This window comes from Emys orbicularis, chromosome 9 (genome assembly GCF_028017835.1).
Source record: "Emys orbicularis isolate rEmyOrb1 chromosome 9, rEmyOrb1.hap1, whole genome shotgun sequence".
NCBI classification, from domain to species: domain Eukaryota; kingdom Metazoa; phylum Chordata; order Testudines; family Emydidae; genus Emys; species Emys orbicularis.
The window spans coordinates 57262036-57271507 of record NC_088691.1 but is presented as its reverse complement, the minus strand read 5'-3'; the positions used below and the strand labels follow the sequence as shown (position 1 = coordinate 57271507).

Below are 9472 nucleotides of genomic sequence, written 5' to 3'. Positions count from 1 at the left end.
AGTTCCAGCGGGCGGGGTACGGGAAGAGCGAGCCTAAGGGCCCCAGAGTTCTTTCCCGTCTCCCAGCCCAAGGGGCAGCGCCCGCCAACCCCACCCATCACTAAGCCGGGACAAACACTGGCGAACCGTGACGCCTTACGCTCCTTAGGATAGCGTGCGCGCACACTGCTCCTGTGCACGGGGGCACACGGACACAGAGCGTTCTGCGCATGTCCACGGTTTTCGCGCGAAAGTGGTTTGCGGCGCCCCGCCCCCGAGTGCCGCGCTCAGACGGAGGTGGGACTGATCGGCTAGTTCGGGAGGGGTAGTGGCGGCGCGCGGCCGGCAGGGGGCGCTCGGGCTCCGGCGCGCGGCGGCGGCTGCGCCATTGGCGGGTCGGAAATGCCGCCAGATGGCGGTTTAGGATTGCGGCTCCGCTGAGCGCGGCCCCCGCGAACGCCACCGCCCCGGCCCCGGCCTGGCTCCGGCCCGCACCCACCTGGACCCCACGCGCCAGCCGTAGCGCAGGCTCCAGGGGCGCTGCCCGGCCCGAGGTGAGCGGGGCGCGCGCGGGGGGGACGACTCTAAGGCGCCGATCCAAGATGGAGGCGCGGGGGGCGGGGGCAGCGGGTTGGGGCCGCTCGCTCGGTCTCCGCGGCGGCTGGGCCGGGAGCTGGCGCTGCCCGTGCGGGGAGGGGAGGAGAGAGAAGAGGAGGCGGGGCGGCGCGGCTCCTGCCGGAGCAGCGGGTCCCCCGGGCGGGGCGATTGCCGCCATCTCATTGTCTCCGGCGGGGCTGCCGGGGGCGCCGGGCGGGCAGAGCGGCCTCTCCTGCCGCCGGGCCTGGGCCTTAGTGGTGGTGCGGGGATAAGGTCCCCCTGCCCTGCGTTGGGCCAGGCCCGCTGTTTCCTCAGCAACCCCTGGAGCTGCGACCTGCGGCGGGTGGTGGGAGCGCGAGCGGGGTTGGCGGCTCTGTCATCGCAAAGGCGGCGGGGGCGGCCGCGGGGTCGGCGGTTCTGTCATATGGGGGGGACACGACACGGTACTGTAGTCTGAGGGAAGGGGTAGCGGGGGACGACGGTCCTGTGACCTGGGGTGGGCGGTGGGGACACGAGTGTGGTTGGTGGCGCTCTGACCTGGGGCGAGGCCGAAGAGTGCGAGTGGGGTGTTTGGCGGTGCTGTGCCCTGGGGCAGGCTGTGGGGTCAACAGCGCTGTGACCTAGACTGGGCTGTGTGTGGCGGGGGTACAGCGCTGTCACCTGGCTGGGGCGGGTGGTGGGGGCTGTAATGCTTTCAGCTGGGGCAGGCTGCAGACAGTGGGAGGACAGGCAGTAGCACTGTTATCTGTGATGGGAGGGGGTTAGTGGCACTGTGGTCTGGGGTGGGGTTGGGGTTGGTGGCAGTGCTGGGATCTGGGTGAGAGGTAGGCAATGGTATAATTGGCTGCACTGTGAGTTGCAGAGGGAGGTGGGCAATATGAGTGGGGTTGGGCAGTGGTGTGAGCTGTGAAGCAGTTTGGTAAACGGGGGTGGGATTGAAGGTACTATGACATGGATTAGGAGGTGGGTAGCAGTAGTGGGTTGGTGGTTCTGTGACTGGAAGGGGGATGTGGGTGGTTAGCAGGAGCAGGATCTTTGGCAGTGCTGTGACCAGGGGATGAAGGGGCTGGTGGGTAGTAGGGGAGGGAGGTGTGCAGTGGAAGCAAGATTGGCAGCAAACCTGGGCAGGGATGTGGGCCACAGTAGCAATGGTGTTGGGATATCTGGGAGGTGGACAGCAGCAGCAGCAGTGGTTGGAGGAAGACATAGGAAGCAATAACCTGGGGTTGTTGGGGTTAAGGATCATTGGCAGCCTCACTGTGACTTGGAGGGGGCAAATCTCTGGCGGGGTTGACACTTGGGAGGGACATAGGGGGTAGGAGTGTCATCAGCTTTGACCTGTGTGGATTGGGTGGAGGTGTAGTGATTTGTATGTCTGGGAAGTGGCAGCAATGGCATTGTAACTTGGTGGCACTGTGACCTGTGGGAACAATTGATTGGCAGTGGTGGTGGCAATACTGTGAGCTGGGCAGGGAAGGGAGGAGGTGGACAGCAGGGCATGCCCTGTGACCTGGGGGTGAAGTGGGCAGGAATGGCACTGATGCTGTGGCCTTATGGTGTGGTGGGCAGAAGCTGTACTGGTGGTGCTGTGACCCATAGGGGTAGGAGGGATATTGGAAGCAGCAATGGTATGGTGACCATGGTGGGGGGTGAGCAGTGGTGCTGTGACTGGAGGTGGATTATGGTCCATTGTGGCTTTGTGACTTGGGAAGCAGGGTGCCACCATCAACACTACTAGCACAGTACTCGGTGAGGTGGAGGCAGTATCAGCAGCTTTATGGCCTGGGAACAAAAGAAAACATTGGGACTGGGAGCACTGAGATCTGAAGGTGAGGAAGGGGCAGGAGCAAGGTGACATGGTGTTAGCAGTGGGAAGAGGTGATGCTGTGACCTGGCAGAAAGCATGAAAGCAGCATAATGATGAGGGAGGGGAGCAGCACCATAGTGTGGTGACCTGTGGATGAGAAGATAAGGGCTGATGAGGCAGGGTAACTCGCTGTGTTTCCAAGAATTGTTTTTATTTCTCGGTGATTGCCTTGCACCACTCAAACTCCCCGCACTCCCTGGTGATCTGCAGGGATTCCCCCTGTCCACCCTTGCTTATTTTAATGGATGGGAGATCTTTGGCTTCTGACAAGGGGAATGTGAAGTAGTTTGAATTGTAATTGCAATATAATTATTTATGGTTTGAATTATGTACTACAGGTAGGTTCTGTCTCTGAAATTAGGGGAGGCAGGGATAGATGAAGGCCTGAGTACATGGGTAATTGGTCTTGCTATTTCCAGTGTCCAAGACTGCAGTAAGGTAGCTGTTGGAGGTAAAGCCTTGTCTAGACTAGAGTTACCTGGGTTGTTCTTAACTTGAGTTGTGTATCTCAATTATAATAACCTAATGGATCACATGTACACACAGTAGTCATGTGTCTAAAATTTTAGTCTCTTTCTATGTACATTGTTGCATCATTCGTTCATGTTAGGGTCAATGATTTATGCATTCCAGAGTTCCTGGGCCAAGCTGATTTTGCATGGCCTTTTGAGAGGTCTCATTTGTTCATTTGCGGATTCTAGATGGCTAGATGACTTTAATAAATGATCTCAGGAATTCACTGTACTGGAAGGCTGTACCCTTATCCGATATCTGGTTGTGAGCACCTTTTCTTGCCTGGGAGCTTGGATTCCTCACTTGAGTGCCTCTTGCTGTACTTTCCAGCATCTTATTTTTTCTCCAGCCAATGAGAGTTCTCAGTGAGGGTGTCCTGAGTAGATTGCTGATCCAGGAATGGCAATCCTAACAAGTGTGAATTATTGGTGAACAAGCTGCAGGAGATACTTCTCAGAATATTGTGATTTCTTTTATTGATTAATGAAATGCAGTAGATTGAGTGCTGGTTCTGGGCCTAGTCCTCAAACATATTGTTGGGACTATTGGTTCTGGAGACCTTGGATGACCAGTAGTGAGTGCAGGCTTTCAGATGAACAAGGCCGTGTTTTTGAAGTTGTCTGAGGAGTCCATCAGGCTCAGATGACAAGACCTCAATATCAGGTCAGATGGGTGTGTGTTACCCTTTATAGTAAGAGTCAGATGTTGCCAGTTTCCTATCTGTTGGGAATAAGTTTGGGGTTGGTAGGTTCATTGTGGGTTCCCTAGTCTGTGGGGTTTATTTGGCTATAAAAGTGCTGGCTGTAGACATGTTGTGAAGGCGGCTAATGTCCCTGAAATCATTGAGGGGTTCTTGCAGCTGGGATTTCCAAACTGTACAGGAGCTATACGTGCCCATAATCTGCTGTCCACAAAGTGCAAATGAGTACATTAATAAAAAGGGCTATTACTCAATTGTGATTCAGGTGTTTTAGACCATTAGGAGTGGTTTATGGGTATAAATACTGCAAGTACTAGCAAAGTGCAGGACACCAGGATGTTTAGGAACTCTGCAGTATTTGTTTGTGAGCAGGCAGGAACGCTTTTCTGAAGAACAACATATATATCAATGTTCCCACTACTATTCTTGGGGACTTTGCTACCCACTGTTTCCGTGGGTCATTACGAGACTTACCCTGACTCAAGGCAGCCAGATAGAAGACGTCTTAACTACAACCTTGGCAGATGGATTGAAAGTGCTTCTGGACGGCTCAAGACATGATGGAGAAGCTTACTTAATCATAATGACTGGTCGCTACAAAATGTTCTTGCGGTGATAGGAACGTGTTTCTGCATATTTGACTTTTCCATCAGAGTAGTTGGCAAACACAAATGCCTTGCAAGCAGCTTTCAGCCAGCCCGAAAGCAGACTACTGGCTCATGGGTTTAGCACCAGGTGAGCTTTGGAAATTCGTATGGAGAGACTATCAATGCACTTTATGATTGGAAATGCATTTGCAATTACTATGGATTTTGTTGGGAACTGTGTCTGTCTCATGTTTCTAGCAGTAATGGCGATACATTTATGGATGATATATACTGTGTGATATTACCTGTGCATTGTTAATAAATGTATTTGTGCAGAGGCCCCCTCAAAGAATAATCTGGGGATGCGCCAACTGTGCAGATTGCAGTGGTGGAATCTTTTAGTAGCAATGATCGTTGGAGCATTCTTCTTCCTTTCCCTTACAGTTCTGAACATTTGGAACTGAGTGCCTCTGTTCCTTCCAACTGTGGTTGTAGACCGACTAGAAACCTTATTGTGTCCTTCAGAATGGATTGTTCCCAGGGCTGCTGCCATGTTTCTAGTATATTCAGGTTTTAAATTTTATTTGTTGTTTTTACCAAAGATTTTTGATAGATTTTGGTAGGAATGCCTAACTGTTTTTTTAGGAGCCTAAAACTCATTTTCAAAACAGATTTAGGCAGTTAAGAGCCTAAATCCAAAGTGCCTAAAATCACTTTGGAAAATGAGATTTAGGCTCTGAAATCAGGGATTGAAACACTAAGTGCAGCAGTGCCTAAATACCTTAAAAAATTTGGGCCTGAGTGGAGATCTGTGGTTCACACATGTTCTAACTGAAGACTTAGGAACAAGAGTTCAAGGTGTGCTTCTTGCCCTGCCACTTTTCTTGCTTCATATCCACAGGTGCAAGGTTTGGCCTGCTTGGGGAAGGTCATTCGCCGCCTTGTTGCTCTATGTGCAGTGCCTTCACCCCAGGACCAGAAAGGAACATCAGAATCACCTCCAGGCTATGCTATTGCAGGAAGCGTTAGTGGCTAAACCTTCTGGCTCTGATATGCAGGAATCCATAAGAGCTGGGAGACCAGTCTTAGTTCTGACCATTGAAGGGGCTAAGAAGTCTGACAATGTTTTGCTGCAGATATCTGCTTCCTTGACTGAAGCTACACTAAATGTTCCAGTAACTATGAATCCACAAAAATCAGCTTTGACCGAGCACAAATGCTTGGTCTCTGCTGAAAAAAAACAGTCCTCGAGAGCATATCTTGAAGAATCTGGCTTTCCCATTTCTGCTCACTGAAGTGCAAAAGCATTCTCATAAGGCTCTGACCTCTAAAGACCTTTGAAACCTCCTTATAAACCTGTAATTCACCTGATGCTTCCATGAAGTCAGCAGATTTTACTAGATCCATGGTTACCATGATGGCTCAGATTCATCACATAGAGTTCCTTGAACTCCTTCATTCAGATCTGCCTTTGGATTGGGGTCCCCCATTACAGCACTGGATAAGTTTCCATCAGTGCCCAAAGATAGAGGAAAGAAGTGTAAGGCATTGGAGCCAGTTCTTCCTTCTCTTTCTCCAGGAAGGAAAAAAATCTTGCAAGGTTAAACCTGTTTCCTTAGCTATGCAAACCTCCCCCTAAGACCTCAACTGGTTCTCCAGGGAAATATGTCTGGGCTTTTGAACTTTGCAGTTACCCGAGCTGCTGCTCTTACCTTTAGAGACTTCTTTGGATTGGGCTTTGGATTCACATTCAGATCTGCAATCAAACCATAACTGGTCTGATGCCTTTCCTTGCTCTCTTCCTAGGGAATAGATCAGGGAACCTAGAGAGCATTATCAAAACTCTTGTTTCCATCTCTTCAGACTGTGAGATCACCCTCTCTCCCCCAGGGATTATGTTGGGGAGTTACTCGCTGGGTGCTGGTAGGACTGGGAGGTACCACATGGGCAATGTGGTCATATTGGCCTTCACTAGGTATTATCCTGATTTTAAGAGGTCTGAAGAAAAGTAGCTGCAAAGGGAGCCTTCTCCCAGGGTTTGGTACAAATGTCCTGCACCAGATTTGTTCTGCCCAGATCTATCACGATCATTGGTATTTAGGGAACCATCTCCTTTTACTAATCCCACACATATCGTCTGAAGAGGAAGTAGAACATCTTATTGAATGTCTGAATGCAGATACAGCTACTGATGTTTAAACTTCACTGGATGACTGTTTGGGTGCAACATCATCTTCCGCTCCTTCCAAAGATACGCTCCAATTTCATGAGCTCATAGGAAGGATAACTACCTTAAAAATCCCTTCAGTAGCATCAGAGAAAACTACACACCCAGTTTTTGATGTTTTGGTTTCATCCTCTAGGAGTCTCCTCTTAGAAAGTTTATTACAGCCAGTGAAAAATGCTCACTTAAACCCTGCATCTTGGCAACTTCTAAAAACTGTCTCCTAAGGGCTTTCCACACCCATCCTTCTCAAAATTCATTAGTGGTGGGATCTGCAGCTCAAAGAGCTAATGGGACTCAAGTCCACTCTGCAATCTCTGACAGAGAAGGTAAGAAGCTAGATGCTCTGGGCATTAAAATAGCTAGTTATCAGGCAGTGATGTCCTATTACTAATATCATTTATAGGAGAAAATAGCACTGTTTCCCCAGTTGCTGCCAGAAGACCAGAGCAAACTGGTCAAAGCATTGATTACTGAAGGTTGTTTGGTTGCTAACCACACCCTAAGATATTCCTTCAATGCTTCTGATCTAGCATCTAAAGCTGTAGAACCCTCCGTTACTTTGATGTGTTACTTGTGGCTATGTTCATCTGGACTTCTTTTGGAAGTAAGAACGTAGATAAAGACTTCCTATTTGATGGTGAAGGGCTGCTTAACTGTAAAAGAGAAACTCCTAGAGAAATTAAAAGATACAAGTCTATAACAAGGTCTAGGGATTTCACAACATTCTAGGAAGAGATTTGGGGTGCCAGTGTTTTGTTACTAGAGACAATCTCTGCTTCCTGTTCCTTTCAGGGAAATACCAGCAACGATCACCTGCTCAACTTCAACAGACACACAAACCCTACAAACTTTTAAGTTAAAAGGTAGATCTGCTGCCTCATCTACCTCTGCACTGGCCTCTTGGTTTGACAGGATTCATGAAAACACCAGACAGGATTTAAACCTGCAAACAGCCTCTTTTTCATTTGGAAACAGTCTCCCATTTATTAGAGCCTTGGAGTACTGTCACCACAGACTTGTGAATCTTGGAGATTGTTTAACAGGGTTACTCTATTCAGTTTGACACTAGCATTCTGCCCAACTCCTGCTTCCTCATCCCTCTTCAGGGATCCTTCTCATGAGAACTTGCTAAGATCAGAAGTTGGTTCACTACTAGAGTCAGTGCCATGAGATTTAGTTCCTGAAGATTTTTGGGGAAGGAATTTTATTGCAGGTACTTTTTGATCCCAAAGGAGGTCTCCAACTCATTGTAGACCTTTGGAAGCTCAGTTCTGTCATCAGAAGATTCAGATTTCTCATGCTTACTATAGCTTCAACCATCACATCCTTGTCAAGTATCGGGGGTAGCCGTGTTAGTCTGTATCCACAAAAACAACAAGGAGTCTGGTGGCGCTTTAAAGACTTAAGATTGGGTTTGGGTTCTCAATTTGCAAGATGCTTATTTACACATCTCATTCAGATATTTGCACTGAAAATACTTAAAGCTTGTTGTGGGGGAGATGATCAACACAAGGGCCTACCATTTGGTATGTCTACGGCACCTCAAGTGTTCACAAACCTTTTTCAGCAGTACAGGCACAATTGAGATGTCAGGATACCCATATCCTGACTTGAATGTTTGGCACATCATGGTATTCTAATAGAACAATCTGGAGCAAAAGCTATATTATAAATACATACCTCATTCAAAACATTTGGTTTCAAAATAAATTGGACAAAATCACAATTCAGAATTGCCAATAAAAGTCATGATCTGGGTTTGAGCTCTCAAAAAGGCAGTGCTTTCCTTCTGGAAGAAAGATACTTGAAAATCTTCATAGTACTTGGAAGTGGAACAGGAGAACTCATGTCATACAGTGATTGATTGTTCTTCCTTACACAATTTGCCTTATGGTGTCTGTGATGTACGTAACTCTATGCATATCTAAAGATGAGCTCTCTCCATTGGCTAGCAAGACACTATATATCACATACAAATGGCATGTTTATGAAATTGATATTCCCCTATTGAGAGATGCATCCTTCATATGTTGGGCTCTTGAGCCCTTTCTTTCTCAACTGTAGGGTGGGGTGGTTCAAGTATTGACTATAATGTTTTACGTCAACAGACAAGGTGGAGCACATTCTGGCCAACTGTGCAGAGTTGTATAGCCCTGTGGGAGTTGGGAGTTGTACCAAACTAATCTTATAGCTCTACACCTTGCACGCATGGACAATATATTGGCAGACCAGCTGGGCAGACATTTACACAGTCAGCATGAGTGGTCATTCAAGAATTGTTAGTGAACAATATTTCCCTCTGTGGGAATGTTTGGCAAGATGTATTTCCAGATGCCAGAGGTTTTGCTTCACAGTAGGAGCAGACAACCAGTTCATCTTGGATACATCCTTTCTAGCCTGTGTGGGTAGATCGCCTCTATGCATTCCTCCAATTCCTCTAATTCAGAGTTCTCAGGAAAATCAAACAACACAAAACCAGGGCTGCTGCTGCTGTTGTCCCAGGCTGGGTGAGACAACAGTGATTCTCAGATCTACTGTGACTATCACAAGGTCTGCAGCAATTCCCGGCCTATTGAATCAACAAAGAGTTCAAATTTGCTATCAGTACACAGACTCTCTCCACTTCACAGCATGAGCCATTGGACTTTGACAGATATAAACTTAGAGAATATTTTTTCACTTCAAGGTCCCAGAAGCAAAGACAAGGTTTTCATCTCAAGGCCAAAAGACCAAAAACATCAAGACACTTGATGACGGCCTTGGGTAGACCAAGAGACTATCTACACTTGACCAGAGCTCGGAGAGCCAAGAAGCGATTACTACACTTGACCATAGCTCCAATTACAAATTCTTCCCAGAGACCAGTGTAGTGTGTAAAGAGCACTTGTAAAGAGGCTGCAGTGTATACTGTGGGGATGAGGATGTGAGTGCAGGCATAGAACCAAAGTGGTCAGGCTAGTTGTCCACTCTTTTGCATCATTAGAACTAAAAAGATCTGCCTG

The 9472-nt window shown here is 48.1% G+C and overlaps 1 protein-coding gene across 1 annotated transcript in view; it reads left to right on the top strand.

The window, feature by feature from the left end:
* The first annotated feature begins 469 nt into the window (after positions 1-469).
* The window catches only part of STAG1 (STAG1 cohesin complex component), a 393382-nt gene continuing 384379 nt past the window's right edge, over positions 470-9472 (top strand). The window contains exon 1 of the mRNA XM_065411120.1: positions 470-533. The gene's annotated coding sequence lies outside the window, so the exon portion shown is untranslated. The remainder of the gene's footprint in view (positions 534-9472) is intronic.